Genomic DNA, 23,920 nt, shown 5'->3' on the forward strand with positions numbered 1-23,920 from the left:
CCAGGTTGCTAGGGGAACAAGTGCTGTGTGCCATGGCAATACCTGTCTCTGCAATGGGCAGGGGGAGTGAGTCAATCAGGAGGCTGGGAGTCGGGCAAAATTAGTGCCGTCACAGGCATCCCAAGCCTCCCTTTAGTGTGTATATAATCAGGCACTGCTTACCAAAGACCCCATTGCTTGGTCCAATTTAGGTCCAAATCGAACTTTCCCTGGATCCTGATTGCCTATTCCCTGACTTTTATTTTGCCTGCCGATTTGGACCTGATGATTTGGCCTGTTTTTTGTTCTGCCTTTGGTTCTGATTTTATACTGTGTTGCTTTCCTCATTTTGACCCTTTGACCTATTTTCTGTTTTTCCTTTTTAGCACTTTGAATTTGTCTTTTACATGCCCATTTGGTTGTGAATTAGCTTATCGGATGTCCCTTATATCCCTGAGCACTTAGTCCAGTGTAGGGACTGTTGCCAGTCTAGGGCAGATCGTTCATGCAGATAGGAACAGTGGTTGGGGCCAGTTCAGGGCTGCATTGATCCCTACCTGACATGACAAATACATTGTAAGCTCCAAATTCTTTTCTAGTAATAGTGGTTATTGAAGACAAACATAGTTTGGAATCTGGAGCTTTGTATGCAAAAATGGGGTTCTGACTGTTATAACTATATATTTCAAAAATAATACTAATCAGCACAGAATTTTGGACATGTTTAGGCTATAAAAGGCCTACCTGGACAGATAATTCCCAGAGAATTCCCTGGTGCAGTAAAAGAATACATGTAATAGGGGGGGGGGGGGGGGGGTTAAAGAAGGAAGAGAGATTTTGGCAGAACACATGTGCAGCCCACAGCTATCCAATGTGTATGGCCAGCCTTAGTTTAACATTACATAATATTCTAAGATGACAAAAACTCGGTACTTCTAGGACAAAGAGCAAAGTATCAGCAGGTGGAGAGGTTCATCATGCGGTCAGTGCCATAAATCATCATATATTTTGTTTTTCGCATATTTCCTGATGATTATTAACATTTCAGGGCCCACCCACTGTTTTAGCTGATCTGACGGGTGCGGTAAATGAAGAATAAATACCTTAATCTCTGTGATACTGTTTGCGAAGCTGTGTGTAGTGAGGGATCTAAGTAACATCAACCATTATCTTTGGTTATCTTAAAAGAGATTAAGTGATTGATTCCTACTTCAAGACAAGCAGCAAAATATCTTACCTACTGTGTCCTTGTGACAGAACATAACATACATAGGGAGTGCAGTACCGCCGGTCAGCTTAGACGGCTGTTTGACTCTTTGATAATGCTGCCGATAATCTAAAAACAAAAAATGTTTACCAAGAAATATGGCCTATCCCACATATTTCTTATGTTGTGTAATCTTAAAAATAGTGGTGTCCTACAGCTTTAGCGAAACTACAAAATCCAGCATTCGCGGGCAGCCATTAGCTGCTTGGGCATGTTGAGAGTTGTAGTTTGCAACAGCTGGAGAACCGGAGATTGGAGACCACTGCTGTAGTCCAAAAATATAGTTCAATTGCTCCTAAGATTGAAAAAATTGCTAAGTTGTTCAAAATTACTACAAAATCAGCAAATTAAGGGGTACTCCGCCCCTAGACATCTTATCCCCTATCCAAAGGTTAGGAGCTAAGATGTCTGATCATGGAGTCCGACCGCTGGGACCACCGTGATTTCTGGCGGGTCACCCCAGTCATCTGTTGCACGAAGCGAACACCGCTCCGTGCAGGATGACAGGTGACCACAGCCATCACGCCCCTCCATTCATGTCAGGGGGAGGGAACATGGTGGCTGTGTACTTCTGCTCCATAGCTGTCATGCCCCCTCCCATAGACACGAATGTAAGGGTGTGATGGCTGTGGTGAGGTCCCCAACACGAAAGCCCCCAAGCCGGCGTTCAGGATGTAAATGTTCAGAATGCCGGGGTGCTGGTCCGGAGATCGCGGGGGGTCCCAGTGGCTTGACCCCCAGCTATCAGACATCTTATGAAGTCCTACGGAAGGACCTAGCGACAGGTGTGGTGTGGTTATTGGCTGAAAGCAGACACATTTTTCACAAATTTCAGGCTAATCTCAGGGTGGTTTCACAAGGGTGTTTATAAAAAAACAAAAGCCAGAGAAATGCATTGCATGTTTGGGTGAAGAAACACTGTACTATACCTAAATTGTTTGTTTATGTGTGACATTTTTCCTTATTTGAGCTCTGTTTTTGGGTCAGAAGCATGTTGTAGGTGTAGTTTGCACATTTTTCTCCCATAGATCCCCATAAGTTTTTTTTCCTGCTTAGAAACAGAATGTGTATGTGCATGTATTTTTGTATGTGTTTTGTGTTTTTTTTTACATTCTTCATGAGAAATCCTTATATCACATGATGTATAACAGGAAAAATGCAAAAAAAATTAAGAAAACCACGTGCCTTATGGAGACCGAAGGTCCTGTTGTCATATGTAAAGGCTGTATCGTAACTGGTACATGGTAAAGTTTAGGGGGCTGTGTTGCAAACTTAGCATTGCGGCCTAGAAGATTACAGTAAGTTATGCTTCTCCTATGATAAATAAAATAAAATATAAAAAATATAAAACCTTATATATTCACCACAAAAAAAGTATGATGACTGACAGTAAATTAACTCATCCCTATCCACCGGCTAAGTGTGGAATCACGGGCGTGCATGTGTGTGGATGAGGGGGCTGAATGTCTGACCACTGGCCCTTCCCATGATTTCACACTTGTCCCCTATATTGTAAATAGTTTAAATCAGAATACCCCTTTAACGGAGATCTCTTTGACATAACAGTTTCAGTGCTATAATTGTAAAGAAAATGTTAATCTTCAAACAAGAAATATTGAGTGGTTCAGATAGATTTTCCAGCAAATATTCATTAGATCTATTGAGAATTAACTTCCGAATATAGATTAATATCGATCTTATTAGACAAATGTGTAAATTTTTTACATTATAAAAAAAGGTACATCACCTTGCTTAGTTTTGTTGTGCTAGTAAAAACACCAGACGGAAACTGATACCGGAACAAATCCCATTGTTGGCAATAAGGTTGCTCCGGGCATCAAGTGCGTCAATTGTAATGTTGGACTGGTCCAGATGCTGGATAGAAGGATGTATCTTGCTTCTATCTTGCTCTGAACTTTTCACTACAACAGAGGCGGCTCTAGACTTTGTGAGACCCTAGGCGAAACTTGAACACGAGGCCCTCGCTGACGAAATGTTACGACGTAGTGTGGGTTGGCAGTACCAGGGCCAAGGGACAGTATTGTGCAAAATACTGGGAAGCTGCCTAGGTTCAGGTATCACTGGTGCCAAGTCACAGAGCGGGTTACTACAGTGGCTCAGATTTATGGTTCTGCATTGTTGTGGAACCCTTTTTGCACTCAGTAAAAAAAAAACTCTATTGTGGATACTAATCACAGACAAAGAACCTCCGGAGAAAAGGGCTGGATTACAAAGGGCGCTGGGAGCCAGGTAAGAGTATTGCACTTTTATTTCCCACAATGCAACGCATTTCGCGGTAATACCTCTTTATCAGGCATGTCATAGCGAAACGATTTGCATTGTGGGTAATAAATGGGAAATATTCTTACCTGGCTCCCAGTGCCCTTTGTAATCCATTCCTTTTCTCTGGAGGTTCTTTGTATGCTGCACACAAGGCTTGGAGTTGCTGCAGGGTCCCGGCTACGGCTTACATGCTATTTCCAATGTTGTACTTGGTTGGTACAACCCACATTGGTGAGCAGTTACCATATTGAAAATATCCTTAATATTTAACTATATCACACCACGGAGCGCTGTATTTCTCTTTTATTGTAACTAATGACAAACGACTGAGAAGTCACCCTCATGCCAGAAATTGTAACAGGAGTACTGCAGGGTGCTGTGGGGTGCAGAATGGAAGCAGCTGAAACAGGACCGAATGGGACCTCATAGTGAAAGACAGGGGCACTCCCTAAGGCTCTGCTGCCCTGTATGCCTTCTCCTCTCTGACACTCCCCTGAAGAACCATCTGCAAGCCCTATAAATATCCAGTCACCCCTTATGTAGAGCCCTATTCTTCTCCTGGACCCCCTTATATAGAGCCCTATTCTTCTCCTGTACCCCCTTATATAGAGCCCTATTCTTCTCCTGTACCCCCTTATATAGAGCCCTCTTCTCTTCCTGAACCCTCTTTATTAAGCCCTCTTTTCCTCCTTTACCCTCTTATATACAGCCCTTTTCCTCTTCTCCTGTACCCCCTTATATAGAGCCCTCTTCTGCTCCTCCTGTACCCCATTATATAGAGCCCTCTTCCTCTCTTCCTGTACCCCTAAATATAGAGCCTCTTCTCCTCCTGTGCCCCTTATATACAGCCCTCTTCCTCACCTCCTGTCCCCCCTTATATAAAGCCCTCTTCTTGTCCTCCTTTACCCCCCTATATAGAGCAATCTTCTCCTCTTGCCCCCTAAAATACTTATCCTCCTCTACCCTTTTATAGAAGCCTCCTGCCCCCCCTTACAGACTTCTACTTTCCCCCTTAATAGTGGCCCTGCTCTCTTTAATATTCCCAGTGTTCTATGTTCTCTTATTTCTGTTTCCCTGCTGTGATTGCCCTCTCACCTGCTGTCCACACTCTCTGGTTCAGCAGTGCTCAGTCTCAGCTCCAGACTGCCTGGCGGTCCTTTTACTGGGCCTGAGTCTGTTCCAGCACAGGACTTCTAATGCAGGCCGTGCGCAATGTGACGATGTCATCATGATCGGCCTGCACGGTAAGAAATGAGGAGTTGTGAGTACAGGAGCAGGGATTCCTGTTCCCTGCTCCTGTACAATACTGAGTGGGGATGCATAAATTGTACGTAACAACACTCATTTTACTTTCTTAGGGGGCGTGTTAGGCGGCCGCGAGGCCTCTACTAATGCGTGGCCTTAGGCGGCCGCCTAACTCACCTAGTGGTAAAGCCGCCTCTGCCTACAAATAATGTAGAGAACGGCCAGGTGACAACAGATGCATTCTTGCATCAGCTGGGGATCAGACCTGTTCAGTTTTCAAATAAAAAACTGATGCCCCAGACATATATGATCCAGCCTAACTAAATGTAAGGTATGAGATACATGAAGCAATATTTGACACTCCTGTTGGTCGAGCTTGTCTTTCATAACTCTTTAAAATTAAAAGCCAAATAAACAATATTTAGTTACATCACTTGTGACTTTTGCATTACACTAGTTTTATTTGTTGAAACCCAAACACTAGTGCATTATATGTAAACCAGCGAATGACTGTAATCCAGCATGTGGAACTGAAATACTGTAATGTGACTTTGAAGAATAGTGTTAGAATCTTTTCTCTAAACTGTTGGAATTTATTTTATAAGGTGTTGGCAGGTCCGCTCATACAGCCGCAGAATAAAATAGTCTACAGCTGTCTCACATGGCTCACATGGTCGCCTCTAAAAAACATGTTTTGAGTTAAGAGTACAGGGAACTATTTAGACAGAAAAGTATATACATGGATCATACAGGCAAGTGCGTTCATACCAGAGAGGCAGACCTTATATCTGTAATTGCTGTTTCCTTGGAACCTCTACCGAGTTCTCTCACTCCATAAGGTTTGCACTGCTTTTCCCTCCTATCGGGGACTAGGATGTACAAGGTGCACACCCATATGTTCTCATAGTAACCTAGTTCGTTAGACTCAAAAAATACATCCATCCATCCATTTCAGCTAATATTCTAAATATGTTTATCCAATGTAAGGTAAAAACCTGCATAAAGCAAATGGCTATTTTCTTTATTTTAAAGAAAAAATTACTTTGCCAACTCCACATGTGCCAAACAAAATAAATTCCTGGATCAACAACCCATTGCCAACCATTTAGTAACTACAGTATAACTTGTAATATTAATACTCTGAAGAAAGGCATCCAGGGCTTTTAGGCTCTTTTAGTAGATTTGTCATGGCAATTCATCATAATTCATTATGCCAGAAAGTGCCCTAGAAATAGTTCAAAGTCTGGGGCTTTTGCTGCAATTATAAATGTGTGATCGTGGGGGTCCATACCTTAAGAAAGGGGAACTCCTTACTCTCCCTGTTGAATGGAGCAGTGGGTTTGGACCCCCTCTGATCACTTATCCCCTATACTATGAATAGGGGCATGTTTATAGGAACTGAAATATAACTAATCTGGGCATCAAAACGAAATAGTCTACAAATGCCTAATCCATAGGGAATCAGATCAACACGGATATGCCATGAACTAACATCTTTACTCATCAATTCATTACAACTGTTTATGTATGCCACTTTTGATGCACCTTATGGGGGAGATTTATCAAAACCTGTCCAGAGGAAAAGTTGCTGAGTTACCCATAGCAACCAATCAGATTGCTTCTTTCATTTTTCAGAGGCCTTTTAAAAAAAAAATGAAAGAAGCAATCTGATTGGTTGCTATGGGAAACTCAGCAATTTTTACTCCAGACAGGTTTTGATAAATCTCCCCCTAGGATCTTATTTGCCTTGGCAGTAGCTGCAGGACACTTCTTGGTACATTTAGGTAGAGTCAAATCCTCAAATCAGGTTATGTAACAAAAATCTAATTGGTTTTTAGGGAAGTCTAAGCTAGGGAAACTCTTTTCAATGACTCTTCTTTTCATTTCAAAGAACATCCCTGTAAGAACTCGAAGGGTTAACCTTCCCTTAGCTTTGGCTTGGCCTGGTTGCTTGGCTATGCCTTAGCCAATCTAGGCTGTAGCAGCAATCAGGCTGAGCCACACTTGTGAGCTGAACATTTAAAGGGGTACTCACGTGGAAAACATTTTTTGAAATCAACTGGTGCCAGAAAGTTAAACAGATTTGTAAATCACTTCTATTAAAAATCTTAATCCTTCCAGTACTTTTTAGGGGCTGTATACTAAAGAGAAATCCAAAAAAGAAATGCATTTCCTCTGATGTCATGACCACAGTGCTCTCTGCTGACCTCTGCTGTCCATTTTAGGAACTGCCCAGAGCAACATATGTTTGCTATGGGGATTTTCCTCTGCTCTGGACAGTTCCTAAAAGGGACAGCAGAGGTCAGCAGAGAGCACTGTGGTCATGACATCAGAGGAAATGCATTTCTTTTTTGGATTTCTCTTTAGTATACAGCGTCTAAAAAGTTCTGGAAGGATTAAGATTTTTTTAATAGAAGTGATTTACAAATCTGTTTAACTTTCTGGCACCAGTTGATTTAAAAAAAATTTTTCCACAGGAGTACCCCTTTAAGCTCAGCTCACTCTGTTCCTAGTTGCCAGTGAAAGAACTTGTTCAAGTAAACAGCGTTGTTTGTGTCCATTTTCTTATCTCATCTTTGTGTATTGGTGCCTCGATAACTTCTGTTGCTGATTCAGCTTGTTTTGACTCAGACTTGACTGTGTGTTTGCTTGTTTTATTTCTCTTAGTTTTGTGTGCCTACAGCTGTTTTCTGACACCTATCGTATTGTATTTTTTTGTTTTGACTTTTACTGTCCCTACACGTATTATAGGAAGGGACTGTCTTCATAGTTGTGGACCCATTATTTAGGACGGGTATGCAAGTAGGCAGGGACAGAGGGTGGGGGCAAGTTTAGGGCTGCACTCTATCCCTGCCCAACGTGACAATCACTCTCTGCCTACCTGGATTTATGGGGTGCTGTGTAATGCTACTACTGCCAGCAGAGGCACTGTGGGAAAACTGAGTACTTCTGGCCAATATCCTTCAAAGATTACAGCTGACTATTGGAAGTTACAACAACATACAACCTTGTGATCATCTTAAAGTTTGGAAACAAGTTTTATGTCAGCTTCCATAGTTGCTTTACTCAAACTGTCTTTATTTGCCAAAATTTTTTTTTTTTTTACTATAAATTAACTACTGAAATAGCGACTACGTTCTAATCATTTTCTGAGAGCACTATGAATGGGCTCAGACTAATAAGTGCAGAAAATCACGCTTTTCAGTCTGGGCCAAAATTCATTCACTCAAAAAATGACCTGAAGTAGTCACGAGCTGACTATGTTTGGGTCATTGAATTGAATGCTGATCCAGATAAGTTGGCATCCGTATTTTTTTTGATTTTGCCAATGTATCAATTATTGCCCAAGAGGCATTGTGTGACCATGAAATGGTCTAATCGGCTATGAAAACTGTGCATAGAAAACACTTTATTCCAACTGCTTTCTACATTGACATCTATGATTACTGATACATCTCTCGGTTCATAGACCTCTGCTAAATCAGTAGTCCTACAGGGAATTCTCATACTTATACTACAGGGTGGGCCATTTATTTGGATACACCTTAATAAAATGGGAATGGTTGGTGATATTAACTTCCTGTTTGTGGCACATTAGAATATGTGAGGGGGGAAACTTTTCAAGATGGGTGGTGACCATGGTGGCCATTTTGAAGTCGGCCATTTTGAATCCAACTTTTGTTTTTTAAATAGGAAGAGGGTCATGTGATACATCAAACTTATTGGGAATTTCACAAGAAAAACAATGATGTGCTTGGTTTTAACGTAACTTTATTCTTTCATGAGTTATTTACAAGTGTCTGACCACTTTTAAAATGTGTTCAATGTGTTGCCCATTGTGTTGGATTGTCAATGCAACCCTCTTCTCCCACTCTTCACACACTGATAGCAACACCGCAGGAGAAATGCTAGCACAGACTTCCAGTATCCGTAGTTTCAGGTGCTGCACATCTCGTATCTTCACAGCATAGGCAATTGCCTTCAGATGACCCCAAATTTAAAAGTCTAAGGGGGTCAGACCAGGAAAAAAAAATTACTTAACACCTTCCCTAATAAAAGTTTGAATCACCCCCCTTTTCCCATAAAAAAAAAAAACTGTGTAAATAAAAATAAACATATGTGGTATTGTGTGGTAATACAATAAACAATAAACATATGTGGTATTCGTTTTCGGCCGTATGCGGTTTCCCGACCGCAGGCAAAAACGTGGTCGAACACGTTTTTGCCTGCGGTCGGGAGACCGCATACGGCCGAAAACAAAGCCGACCGGAGGCTGCGGTTCACTTCGGTTGGCTCATAGACATACATTAAATACGGTTCCTGAATATGGCTGAGTGTGGGCGCCGCGATTAAGCCCCGCCCCCTCCTCCCAACTTTATACGGGAACCGTATTTAACAAAACGTGGTGTGATCCCAGCCTAAGTAGGGTAGCATTTTAATCGTATGGACCTACAGAATAAAGATAAGGTGTAATTTTTTATGAAAAATCTACTACGTAGAAACAGAAGCCCCCAAAATTTACAAAGAGACATTTTTTATTCCATTTTGTCACACAATGATTTTTTTTCCGTTTCTTCGTAGATTTTTGGGTAAAATGACTGATGTCATTACAAAGTAGAATAGGTGGCACAAAAAATAAGCCATAATATGGATTTTTAGGTGCAAAATTGAAAGGGTTATGATTTTTAAAAGGTAAGGAGGAAAATACGAAAGTTCAAAAACAAAAAAACGCTATGTCCTTAAGGGGTTAAGGAGTAATGCAGCCTGGTTCTTTCTTCTCTTTCCAAAGGAGATTTCAATAATATAAAATTCTTCGATGTAGAAATCTGGTGTATATTTCTTGACTCATTTTAAGGTTTTTGCTTAGTATCATAAAGGGTCATGTCCAGGTCAGACGCCCACCTCAATCCCACCGTTGTAAGTTCTTGGTCACATTTTAGCACTGAGAAATAATTTCGAAAGTATAGTTCTCTGTTATTTTATGGATAAAGTCATTTAATGCGCCTGGAATATTTATTTTTCATATTCCATTTATTTTACAGTAACGGAGCAAAGCTGAACTGCTGCCAGGTTATGAATTACCATTACATACAATATGAATTTGAGATAATAAGCACAATGCTGCAGTCAGGTCACATTACATCCACCACACACCCTTATGGTCTCCATTCAGATCACAGGAAAGCCAACCAATCTTAAGCTCTGTGTACTGCTGCCAAACTCCCAACTTTGTTCTTATTTTAAATTCTAAATTGTTTTAGTTTCTGGAATTGATAAATGTTTTCCTGCAAACGTATTTAAAAGACCAGGAATGTCTAAAGATGAGAGTTGGCTGGTGAAAGACTATCATTCCTGCTTTTAAAAACTCTTCCAGAACAAAATGTTTCGGACACGGCTCAGTGCAGTTTCTACTGATGTTCTGCTGGTTTATGTTACATTTCAGCATCAGGCCACATAAGGTGGGCACAGGCCCCGTTCACATCTCATTTTTAGGCTATATAACTGGAATATGGTAAAATCAGTATTTGGTGTATGTTGCAGCACACTAACTGTGGGCCCATTAGCTTTTATGGACCAACCATAGTCTACTGGTGACTATGGTCCCACAAGGATTAGCTGTATTGGACAGGGAACCAGGAAGCTACTGTTCCACTCCTGAAGCAATACTACAGGTAAGGTGACGCATTACACAGGCAGCTAGAGATAACCAAACCTCACAAAGTTTGTTTTAGAAGGATTCACTGCAAACAGCTGTAACTGTCCTCAGTGTACAGAGCCCTGCTTATCCTCAGTGTACAGAGCCCTGCTTGTCCTCAGTGTACAGAGCCCTGCTTGTCCTCAGTGCACAGAGCACTGCTTGTCCTCAGTGTACAGAGCCCTGCTTGTCCTAAGTGTACAGAGCCCTGCTTGTCCTCAGTGCACAGAGCCCTGCTTGTCCTCAGTGTACAGAGCCCTGCTTGTCCTCGGTGTACAGAGCCCTGCTTGTCCTCAGTGTACAGAGCCCTGCTTGTCCTCAGTGCACAGAGCCCTGCTTGTCCTCAGTGTACAGAGCCCTGCTTGTCCTCAGTGTACAGAGCCCTGCTTGTCCTCAGAGCACAGAACCCTGCTTGTCCTCAGTACAAAGAGCCCTGCTTGTCCTCAGTGTACAGAGCCCTGCTTGTCCTCAGTGTATAGAGCCCTACTTGTCCTCAGTTCAGAGCCTTGCTTGTCCTCAGTACACAGAGCCCTGCTTGTCCTCAGTGCACATAGCTCTTCATGTCCTCAGTGCACAGAGCCCTGCTTGTCCTTAGTGCACAGAGCCCTGCTTGTCCTCACTGCAAAGAGCCCTGCTTTTCCTCAGTATACAGAGCCCTGCTTGTCCTCAGTGCACAGAGCCTTGCTTGTCCTCAGTGCACAGAGCCCTGCTTGTTCTCAGGGCACAGAGCCCTGCTTGTCCTCAGTGTACAGAGCTCTGCTTGTCCTCAGTGCACAGAACCCTGTTTGTCCTTAGTGCAAAAAGCCCTGCTTGTCCTTAGTGCACAGAGCCCTGCTTGTCCTCAGTGTATATAGCCTGCTTGTCCTCAATGCACAGAGCCCTGGTTGTCCTCAGTGCACGGAGCTCTGCTTGACCTCAGTGCACAGAGCCCTGCTTGTCCTCAGTGCACAAAACTCTGCTTGTCCTCAGTGCACATAGCTCAGTGCACAGAGTCCTGCTTGTCCTCATTGCACAGAGCCCTGCTTGTCCTCAGTGCACGGATCCCTTCTTGTCCTAAGTGCACAGAGTCCTGCTTGTCCTCAGTGCACAGAGCCCTGCTTGTCCTCAGTGTACAGATCCCTGCTTGTCCTCAGTGTACAGAGCCCTGTTTGTCCTCAGTGCACAAAGCTCTTCTTGTCCTCAGTGCACAGAGCCCTGTTTGTCCTTAGTGCACAGAGCCCTGCTTGTCCTCAGTGTACAAAGCCCTACTTGTCCTCAGTGTATAGAGCCCTACTTGTCCTCAGTGCAGAGCCTTGCTTGTCCTCAGTACAAAGAGCCCTGCTTGTCCTCAGTGTACAGATCTCTGCTTGTCCTCAGTGTACAGAGCCCTGTTTGTCCTCTGTGCACATAGCTCTTCTTGTCCTCAGTGCACGGAGTCCTTCTTGTCCTCAGTGCACAGAGTCCTGCTTGTCCTTAGTGCACAGAGCCCTGCTTGTCCTCAGTGTACAGATCCCTGCTTGTCCTCAGTGTACAGAGCCCTGCTTGTCCTCAGTGCACATAGCTCTTCTTGTCCTCAGTGCATGGAGTCCTTCTTGTCCTCAGTGCACAGAGTCCTGCTTGTCCTTAGTGCAAAGAGCCCTGCTTTTCCTCATTGTACAGAGCCCTGCTTTTCCTCAGTGTACAGAGCCCTGATTGTCCTTACTGCACGGAGCCCTGCTTGCCTCAGTGCACAGAGCCCTGTTTGTCCTTAGTACAAAGAGCCCTGCTTGTCCTCCGGGCACAGAGCCCTGCTTGTCCTCAGTGCACAGAGCCCTGCTTGTCCTCAGTGCACAGAGCCCTGCTTGACCTCAGTGTACAGATCCCTGCTTGTCCTCAGTGTACAGAGCCCTGCTTGTCCTCAGTGTACAGAGCCCTGCTTGTCCTCAGTGCACATAGCTCTTCTTGTCCTCAGTGCACAGAGCCCTGCTTGTCCTTAGTGCACAGAGCCCTGCTTGTCCTCAGTGTACAGAGCCCTGCTTGTCCTCAGTGTATAGAGCCCTACTTGTCCTCAGTGCAGAGCCTTGCTTGTCCTCAGTACAAAGAGCCCTGCTTGTCCTCAGTGCACAGAGTCCTGCTTGTCCTTAGTGCACAGAGCCCTGCTTGTCCTCAGTGTACAGATCCCTGCTTGTCCTCAGTGAACAAAGCCCTGCTTGTCCTCAGTGTATAGAGCCCTACTTGTCCTCAGTGCAGAGCCTTGCTTGTCCTCAGTACAAAGAGCCCTGCTTGTCCTCAGTGTACAGATCCCTGCTTGTCCTCAGTGCACGGAGTCCTTCTTGTCCTCAGTGCACAGATTCCTGCTTGTCCTTAGTGCACAGAGCCCTGCTTTTCCTCATTGTACAGAGCCCTGCTTTTCCTCAGTGTACAGAGCCCTGATTGTCCTTACTGCACAGAGCCCTGCTTGCCTCAGTGCACAGAGCCCTGTTTGTCCTTAGTACAAAGAGCCCTGCTTGTCCTCTGGGCACAGAGCCCTGCTTGTCCTCAGTGCACAGAGTCCTGCTTGTCCTTAGTGCACAGATCCCTTCTTGTCCTCAGTGTACAGAGCCCTGCTTGTGCTCAGTGCTCATAGCTCTTCTTGTCCTCAGTGCACAGAGCCCTGCTTGTCCTTAGTGCACAGAGCCCTGCTTGTCCTCAGTGTACAGAGCCCTGCTTGTCCTCAGTGTATAGAGCCCTGCTTGTTCTCAGTGCAGAGCCTTGCTTGTCCTCAGTACACAGAGCCCTGCTTGTCCTCAGTGCACATAGCTCTTCATGTCCTCAGTGCACAGAGCCCTGCTTGTCCTTAGTGCACAGAGCCCTGCTTGTCCTCAGTGTACAGAGCCCTGCTTTTCCTCAGTGTACAGAGCCCTGATTGTCCTTACTGCACAGAGCCCTGCTTGTCCTCTGTGCATAGAGCCCTGCTTGTCATCAGTGTACAGAGCCCTGCTCATCCTCACTGCACAGAGCCCTGCTTTTCCTCAGTGTACAGAGCCCTACTTGTCCTCAGTGTACAGAGCCCTGCTTGTCCTCAGTGTACAGAGCCCTGCTTGTCCTCTGTTCACAGAGCCCTGCTTGTCCTCAGTGCACAGAGCCCTGCTTGTCCTTAGTGCACAGAGCCCTGCTTGTCCTTAGTGCACAGAGCCCTACTTGTCCTCAGTGTACAGATCCCTGCTTGTCCTCAGTGTACAGAGCCCTGCTTGTCCTCAGTGCACATAGCTCTTCTTGTCCTCAGTGCACGAAGTCCTTCTTGTCCTCAGTGTACAGAGCCCTGCTTGTCATCAGTGTACAAAGCCCTGCTCGTCCTCACTGCACGGAGCCCTGCTTTTCCTCAGTGTACAGAGCCCTGCTTGTCCTCAGTGTACAGAGCCCTGCTTGTCCTCAGTGTACAGAGCTCTGCTTATCCTCTGTGCGCAGAGCCCTGCTTGTCCTCAATGTGCAGAGCCCTGCTTGTCCTCAGTGCAGAGAGCCCTGCTTCTGCACATATAGTGTTATTTTCTACATTATATAAACTGTTTTTGCTAATGACAGGTACACTTTAAGAAATTGTGAAGTTTTCAGATTTGATGGCCATATCAGATTCGGTCCTACACCCACTTGGCCAGGTGCAGAGCACCCACGCCAGTCAGTGTGAGGGGTTTAGTAGAGATGCACAGCATTACTGCTTACCTCTTCTGGTCCAAAAAAAAGTACACATTAATGCATAGTGCATTGCTGTTTATGGCAGAGGATCAGGGACTCCTGTTTTCTTTAGGAGTCTCTGCTCCTGTACGTAGTTTCCTTTGGGCTCTGTTCTTTGGCACTATGGAAACTTTGTACTGAGCACGAGGCATGTACACTCATTTTTCTATGTAGTTTGTGTGGAGCTCCACATTAGAGCACCATGGAAAATATGCACTGAGCAGCAGGGCATTCATACCCTCTCACCTCTCGGTGGCAGTAAAAATTGTTATTGACTCTGATTTCTCCCAAATTGATTTGTTCATCTTTACAGACAGTTCCTGTAAAGTTAGGGCACACATGCCGTATTTAGCTGCACATTTTTGGCAGCTGATTTTGCTACTTATTGACTTCAAATACGCAGCAAAATACGGCAGGTGTAACTCTACCCTAAAAGCTTGTTCCAGCCAAAAACATTATTTATGTATCCACTGGATAGGTAACAAATATTAGGCTTCTTTCACACTGCCATTGGCACACGACAGTGGGATGTCCGCGCGGAACCCGGCGAGAATAGATGGAGGAAAAATACATAATGCACAGTTTTTTCCTCCCGCTACTCCCGTCAAAAAACAAACAACAAACGTGTTCTCAAATGGCTGGAGGTGCTCAACCCCAAATGCGGTTGTGCATTTATACTGCGGGAGCAGATCCTGCCCTTGTAGTCCGTTGCTAGGGGCGATCCCCAGCATAAAAATGCATACAATGGAGGATGCCTGCAGCGGACTACAAGTGCCACAATAGAATCCTACACCAGATAGACGGTGTGGATGTGTAACAATTAGAATAATACAATACAGGAATATGGGTGCACTACTGTGGTAGATGTATACAATGACATAAGCTATACCTCAACACTGATGTTAAAATTGAGCCATTTGAGAAACCTTGGCGTTGGTGTGCGGGCTCTGGTATGTCCTTCATACAAGGATATACTGGCGAATGTCTCAATTTTTACATCAGTGTTGAGGGATAGCCAATGTCATTGTATACATCTACCACAGTAGAGCACCCATATTCCTGTATTGTATTCTCCCGTCAAAAAAAAATGGTGCCTGACGGACCCCATAATAGTATATGTGATCTGTCAGGACCCATTGTTTCCCATTGTGCCCCATCAAAAATAATGCTGACTGGGCACAACGTCAGTGTGAAAGGGGCCTTAGAATGGTTGGAAACCATTTATTACATATTCAGTTTATGTTTAGATACCTTATCAATATTATTACCCCTGATAGATGATAAATGGTGTGAAAATACACATATTTTCTTCATGTTATATGTTCTTCGTGGTTGCTGTTAGACATCATACTGAACCGTGTGTGGTTTTATACAACTGCAATAGAAATGCATGCTTCATTTAATGAACATTGCAAATGTAAGAGAAAAATAACAAGAAAGTAAAAGTTAGGTTGTTTCTCACGTCCGGGAACAAAGTAATTGTGGTGATGACAGCCAGTGTCCAAACAAAGGGGGAAAATACATTCATCTCTTGCATCTGTTAAAGGCATGTCAACAAGAGCAAACAGCCTGCTCTGCTCCGCTGGCTGCTTTATTTGTCTAGGATCATGATGGTTCTACCAGCCCCTGGTTCAGAGCCTGTGTGGTTAGGTAGGCGAAGCCATCATTTCCATCCTCGAGGGGGAGCAGGTACAGCTGTCTGCTTCTGAAGTTCAGAATGAAGCTTAAAATACAAGCCATGTTATGTCATCCTATGTGACTTCTGTGTACAGAAAGTAATGCTCGGATTATGTATAACGGTATACCCAGCGAGGTTCATGCAACCTTGGGTTTCTTTGGACATGGTCAGCTGTTACCCAGAATATAGCTATATCTTTTACAGTACAGGTAAAAAGGTATTGTAGTTTAAAGGGGTACTCCGGTGCTCCAGCATTCTGAACATTTTGTTCAGAATGCTTGGAGCTGGAGGCCATAATTGTGACATCGGCCAACACGCCCCCTCCCATAGACATGTATGGAGCGGGCGTGGTGTGACGTCACAAGAGGTCACGAGGCGTGGCCGTGGCCAAACGCCCGGAGCAGGAGGCCATGATCGTGATGTCGTCCGACACGCCCCCTCCCATAGACTTGAATGGAGTGGGCATGGTGTGACATCAAAAGAAGCGTTGCTGTGACGTCACGACCACTGCCACAGGAATCCGGCGTTTTTTTAGAACACCGGGTGTTGCAGGAGATCGCTGGGGGCCCAAGCAGCAGGACCCTCGCAATCAGACATCTTATCCCTTATCCTTTGGATAGGGGATAAAATGTCTAGCAGTGGAGTACCCCTTTAACCCCTTAAGGACATAAGGTGTACAGGTATGCCCTGACATCCTGCTACTTAAGCACCAAGGGCGTACTTGTATCTATCAGCAGGCATCCCGGCGAATTGCAGCGATTCCAGTGACCCGGAAAATAAGGGGGATCGGGGTTGTCCAAGATACCCCTCCTATCCCTGCTATTGGTCGGTCAGAAGTTGGGTTCCCCTGTTCTGCCAGTGCCCACTCACAGTAGTCCGGGCAGAATGGGGGAACCAACTGTGACAGGCGCTGGAGGTCCACTTACCATCGGCTATCGGAGGTGGACGGCAGAGGACGACGATGCGGCTCCCTGGTGCGGCGATCCTACAGAAGCCGGTGAGTAGTTGCTTAGCAACATCTGGAGGGCTACAGTTTTGGGACCACTATACAGTGGTCTCTAATCTGTAGCCCTCCAGATGTTGCAAAACTACAACTCCCAGCATGCCCAAACAGCTGTTTGCTGTTTGGGCATGCTGGGATTTGCAGTTTTGCAACAGCTGGAGGGGTAGAGTTTGGAGATCACTGTGCAGTGGTCTCTAAACTGTGACCCTTCAGATCTTTCAAAACTACAACTCCCAGCATGCCCAAACAGCAAACAGCTGTCTCGGCATGCCGGGAGTTGTAGTTGCGTACCTCCAGCTGTTGCATAACTACATCTCCCAGCATGCCCTTCGGCGATCAGTACATACTGGGAGTTGTAGTTTTGCAACAGCTAGAGACACACTGGTTGGAAAATACAGAGTTAGGTAACAGAACCTAACTGAAGGTTTTCCAACCAGTGTGCCTCCAGCTGTTGCAAAAGTACAACTCCCAACATGGACGGTCTGTCAGTACATGCTGGGAGTTGTAGTTTTGCAACAGCTTGAGGTTTACCCCCCCCCCCCCCCCCCACTGCAGCTCAAACTCATAGCCGGGAAACTCACCATAAACCCCCGCCAGTGCCAATGTACCCTAAAAACACTACACTGCACTAACACATAATAAAGGGTAAACACTACATATACACCCCCTTACACTGTCCCCCCCCCCCCCCAATAAAAATGAATACATATTGTACGGCAGTGTTTCCAAAACGGAGCCTCCAGCTGTTGCAAAACAACAACTCCCGTCATTTCCGGACAGCCACTGACTGTCCAGGCATGCTGGGAGTTTAGCAACAGCTAAAGGCACCCTGTTCGGGAATCACTGGCGTAGAATACAGAATTTAGTCCTCAAATGCGCATGGCGCTCTCTCACTTCGGAGCCCTGTCGTATTTCAAGGAAACAGTTTAGGGCCACATATTGGGTATTTCCGTACTCAGGAGCAATTGCACTACAAATGTTGGGGGCCTTTTTCTCCTTGTACACCTTATGAAAAGGAAAAGTTGGGGGCTACACCAGCCTGTTAGTTAAAAAAAAAAAAAAAACTTTACGCTAACATGCTGGTGTTGCCCCATACTTTTTATTTTCACAAGAGTTAAAAGGAAAAAATTTGTAATGCAATTACTCCTGAGTACAGAAATACGCCATATGTGGGTGTAAAATGCTCTGCGGGCGCACAACAAGGCTCAGGAGTTGGAGCGCACTATGTACATTTGAGGCCTAAATTGGTGATTTGCACAGGGGTAGCTGATTTTACAGCGGTTCTGACATAAACGCAAAAAAAAAAAATACTCACGTGTGACCCCATTTTGGAATCTACACCCCTCAGGGAATGTAACAAGGGATATAGTGAGCCTTAACACCAAACAGGTGTTTGATGAATTTTTGTTAAAGTTGGATAGGAAAATGAAAAAAAAAAGTTTTTTTTTCACTAAAATGCTGGTATTACCCTAAATGTTTTATTTTCACAAGGGAAAATAGGAAAAAAGCCCCCCAAAATGCGTAACCCCACATACCCCATATGTGGATGTAAAGTGCTCTGCGGGTGCATTACAATGCTCAGAAGAGAAGGAGCTCCATTGGGATTTTGGAGAGAAAATTTGTCCCGAATTGAAGGCCACGTGTGTTTACAAAGCCCCCATAGTGCCAGAACAATGGACCCCCCATGTGACCCTTATTTTGGAAACTACACCCCTCACGTAATGTAATAAGGGTTACAGTGAGCATTTACGCACTATAGATGTCTGACAGATTTTTTGAACAGTGGTCCGTGAAAATGAACAAATGTAATTTTTCATTTGCACAGCCCACTGTTCCAAAGATCTGTCAAATGCCAGTGTTGTTTAAATGCTCACTGCACCCCTTATTAAATTCTGTGAGGGGTGTAGTATTTCAAAATGGGGTCACATGTGGGGGGGACACTGTTCTGGCACCACGGGGGCTTTGTAAACGCACATGACCCCCGACTTCTATTCCAAATAAATACTCTCTCCTAAAGCTCAATGGCGGTCCTCCTCTTCTGAGCATTGTAGTTCGCCCGCAGAGCACTTGACATCCACAAATGGGGTATTTCCACACTCAGACGAAATTGGGTCACAAATTTTTTTTTTTTTTTTGGGGGGGGGCATTTTCTCCTATTACCCCTTGTAAAAATGCAAAATTTGGGGGAAAAACTGCATTTTTGTGAAAACATTTTTTTTTTCATTTACACATCTGACTTTAACAAAAAGTCATCAAACACCTGTGGGGTATTAAGGCTCACTGTACCCCTTGTTACATTCCTTGAGGGGTATAGTTTCCAAAATAGTATGCCATGTGTTTTTTTTTTTCTTTTTTGGCATCATAGGGGCTTCCTAAATGCGACATGCCCCCCAAAAACCATTTCAGAATTTTTTTTCTCCTACTAGCCCTTGTAAAAATTCAAAAACTGGGCCTACAAGAACATGCGAGTGTAAAAAATGAAGATTTATAATTTTCTCCTTCACTTTGCTGCTATTCCTGTGAAACACCTAAAGGGTGAACAAACTTTCTGAATGTCATTTTGAATACATTGAGGGGTGCAGTTTCTATAATGGGGTTATTAATGGGGTACTTATAATATGAAGGCCCTTCAAATCCACTTCAAAACTGAACTGGCCCCTGAAAAATTCTGATTTTGAAAATTTCAGGAACAATTTGAAAATTGCTGCTGAACTATGAAGCCTTCTGATGTCTTCCAAAAGTAAAAACATGTCAACTTCATGATGCAGACATAAGGTAGACATATTGTTTATGTGAATCAATATATAATTTATTTTCCTTACAAGCAGAGAGCTTCAAAGTCAGAAAAATGCTACATTTTCAATTTTTTCATCAAATTTGGGAATTTTTCACCAAGAAATGATGCAAGAATCGATGAACATTTACCACTAACATAAAGGAGAATATGTCACGAAAAAACAATCTCGGAATCAGAATGAAAAGTAAAAGCATCCCAGAGTTATTAATGCTTAAAGTGACAGTGGTCAGATGTGCAAAAAACGCTCTGGTCCTTAAGGTGAAAATGGGCTTGGTCCTTAAAAGGTTAAGCGGTTTTCTTAATTTAAATTTCCCTGGTAGGGAATCCTGATGTATTAGTCGGGATCCCTAGTTAAAGATCTTAATATTTTTGCCAAAATGGAGATTGTCTAGTCTGACGGACTTGTCCTGTCCTGCTTTACATACATCTCCTAGAAGTGAATGGGCTCTGTGTAATGCTCAGTTTTGCCTGGGGTGGTGCTGTTGGAAAACTGACAGATTTCACCACAGGAGACAGACAGTTGATGACTGGGGTCCCAGCAGGAGGGCACTTTATGATCAGCTTATTGTCGTGGGACCCTATGAACAAGCAGGGAAAAAATGAGGGAAACTCTATCCAAACTAAAATAAGGTTACATTTTATCGTTTAGATGCAAATTGCATCTATCTACATATATATATATATATATATATATATATATATCAAGGCCAATGCAGCACTCCATAAAGTGAAAAAAATCTAATGTATTCCATCAAAAAATGTGAGAGTGCTGCTCTCACATTTTCTGATCGAATAAATTAGATTTTTTCCCTTTATGGAGCGCTGCATTGGCCTTGATTTATATTGATGCAGAAGAATTGGTTGACTTGAATTGTTACAGTAGCCTGCACCCACTCATCATTTTTCAATTTTTGCTTTTTGAGTGCTGTTGTGTGTATATATATATATATATATATATATATATATATATATATTTCATATGGAAGCCCTCTTGAATTAAAACCTTAAAGGGGTATTCTAGTTTTATACATCTTATCCTCTATCCAAAGGATAGGAGATAAGATGTATGATCGCAGCGGTCCCGCCGCAGGGGACCCGCGAGATCTCAGTGCAGCCCTTGGCATTCTGTGACAGGCATTTCCTCCAAGACAGGGACGTGACATCACGGCCACGCCGCCCCTGTGACGACACAGAATGCCGGGGGCTGCACCAAGATCGCGGGGGTCCCCAGCAGCGGGATCCCTGCGATCATACATCTTATCCCCTATCCTCTGGATAGGGGATAAGATGTATAAAGCTGGAATACCCCTTTAAAACTTAAAAAAAAAGGCTTACCCAGTTACCTATATCTATACGTAAGACGTTGCTGTCATTTTCTGTTTGGTAAGTACACAGACTATTAATACTTGTGAACTGACATATTTACTTGATCATGACTGGATCTGTAGAGCAGAAGTTAATATGCAAAAATCTACAAGGAGTTGCCTATATAAAGGCATTCACATTAAATTGAAATATATAATTTTTAATCATTTAATTTTAGAATTTTAGTTCCAAAGGACAACACTTTTTTCTTGCATATGAGCCAAGGACGGACTTCCTGCCCTTAGTATTTTGATCAATCATCATTGCTTTTGACAAGTGCTGACGTGTTATTTACCTACCAATAGACCCAGTACAGTAATACAGCATTCACAAATGTTTAAAGAGCCTGTTGGCAGGTACCATTAAGGTCACTAGATTTAGTAGCACACAATAGATTTTTTTTATTGGCAACGTTCTCTTCCCATTGAGTTATTATATGAAATCTTGGTAAAGATCCGTAACCAATGTCACTTTGTGTGTGTCTTTGTATAATGATGTATAAATGATTTTTTGGTGATTTGTAAGAGTGATGTGAAGGTCAGCAATAAAAAGCATATGAAACCAATGTTATAAGGAGACCAACAGGGCTGTCTAAACTACTTGTCCCATTTTCATTTTACTTCCAAAGGGGTTTTTGGCTCATGCACACTGACATGGAGTTTACATGGTGGTGGACACCATGGTGAAGCTGTTTCTTGCCTGTTGTACAAGCTCTGTTGGGATCTCTGTGTGTATAATAATATTCTTCATTAGGACTGTGTGATAGCCTGGGGGAGTAGGGTATATGGGGTGTAGCTGTGCGGTGACTTAAGGGTTTTCTGGTTAACCCTTTCTTTTCGTGATGCCAGGGTGAGGGCTCCTCTGTAATGCTTGTCCTACCGCCACCCTTCCCAAGAGCGGTAGGGAGGTATAGAATAATTGAATGTCCACAACCGGAGAATTTGCTGAAAACTGTTGGAACGTTACTGAAGATTTTATGCAAACTTCATAACCGGAACAGTCTCTATACATGCAAAGTCTCTTAGAGATTGACAGTGGTTGGGACCTTAAGCGTTTTAGAGTCCGTAGACTGATATGCGCTGTTTTACTGGATTTAGGGGATTTAGTTTTGGTCCAGTAGTCACGCTAGCTTTAGCGGGGATTTAGTTTAGGACTCATAGTTTAGTTTAGCTGAGGCTAGCAGGTTTTCTGGCCTAGCTTGTCTTTGAAAGTTGTGCAGATCCTCCCTGCTAGTCCGGCATCCATGAGAGCAGCAACCCAAGAGAGTGATAATTGAATACAGCTCCCTTATATGGGCAGGGGCTGGACTAGAACTAATTAGTCCAATACTTCTGTCAATCATCTTTACAAAGGGTTATGGGTAACATGTGACCCAAGGACCTCCAAAGGTGCTCCAACATACCATAGAGGAATTAACATAGTCACATGACCGAAGGTCCTGCGACGCCAACAAGGTAATTACTCTACTATGCATTATATTAAATATACACATTATTGAATATGTACACATAGACATCATAAAATTAGAAAAGGAAGAGGCGACTAGGGGCAGTGCCACCTGGGGGACCCTATCGGAACGTAGTAACTCTGGCTTTGGGGACCACTACACAAGGTATGGTATGCAATACGGTACCGGGACACCACAACTGTATTACACAGCCTGACCCCTGCCCAATATGAGTGCCGATCTTCTAAACTGGCGCTAGTCTATATAGCCTATCAATGACTTAGTTGTTAGGTGGGCAGAGCTGCAAAAATGGCTGCCGGATCATTTGTGTGGCCGTTTACTTTTATCATCCATCAGCCGCACCTCACCTACTATACAGTCTTGTGATTGGATTTTTTACAGGTTAAACCCATCCGGTAAGATAATAAACCAGCATTCGCTCTTTGGTCAGCTGATTTCTGCGCCTATTGCCCAGGGTTAATTTTACCTGAAAATCTTCCCATGTAATAGGGCACTTAGATACAGTGCTTCTAGTGGAGAATATCTCCGTATACATGGAGTCCAATTAAATATGTCATAATAGTTTTGTATGATATTTACAAAATTAACATAAAAACTCAATATGCCTCCAATATGAAATGGAAGTTATAGACCCATGGACCTCCCTAGTAGCCTTATTATTGGTCTGTCCACAATTTTAGCTGTAATATGGTAATAAGCATAAGCCTTTCAGCTGGATCCATACAGTTTCTTGCTATGTCTAGCTATTGTTCTAAAGGTCTGTATATACATAGGGGGGGGGGGGGGGGGGGGGGGGCATTTAAGCCAAGAGAAGTGTATGGTATAATAAGTTCAGTGTCACCCCTACAAACTCAAAGACTCTTATATTGCTGAGTTATAGCCACCACATGACACATGAGGGTATACAGTGATCCCTCAACTTACAATGGCCTCAACATACAATAGTTTCAACATACAATTTACAGACAGTCCAGATCTGTGAAACATGTCAATGGCCGGAAGAACTGACCAATCAGAATGGGCATTTTACTGGTAAAACCCCCGTATTACTGAAGCATATGCACTGACTGATTATCTGGTAGCGCCCCCTACAGTACAGGGAGGTATCACATGTTCTGTACTCTTTACCTGTACCAGGGTTACCTGCTCCTTTGAACACCAGGTGAGGGCGACTCCATGTTACTTTTTAGGACATTGCGTGTACTGTACAGGACCCCGAAGAAGCTCCTGTCCTCTACATAGACCAGTGTTTCCCAAGCAGGGTGCCCCCAGCTGTTGCAAAACTACAACTCCCATCATGCCCGGACAGCCTTTGGCTGTCCGGGCATGCTGGGAGTTGTAGATTTGCAACAGCTGGAGGCTCCCTGCTTGGGAAACACTGACATAGACAGTGATTTACAGCTCCCTGCAGATCTTTCTTACTTTTATATGTAAGGATTTGCTTTATCTGTATTAGTTATCTACTTATTTT

The sequence above is a fragment of the Hyla sarda genome, chromosome 11, assembly GCF_029499605.1.
Source record: "Hyla sarda isolate aHylSar1 chromosome 11, aHylSar1.hap1, whole genome shotgun sequence".
NCBI lineage: Eukaryota > Metazoa > Chordata > Amphibia > Anura > Hylidae > Hyla > Hyla sarda.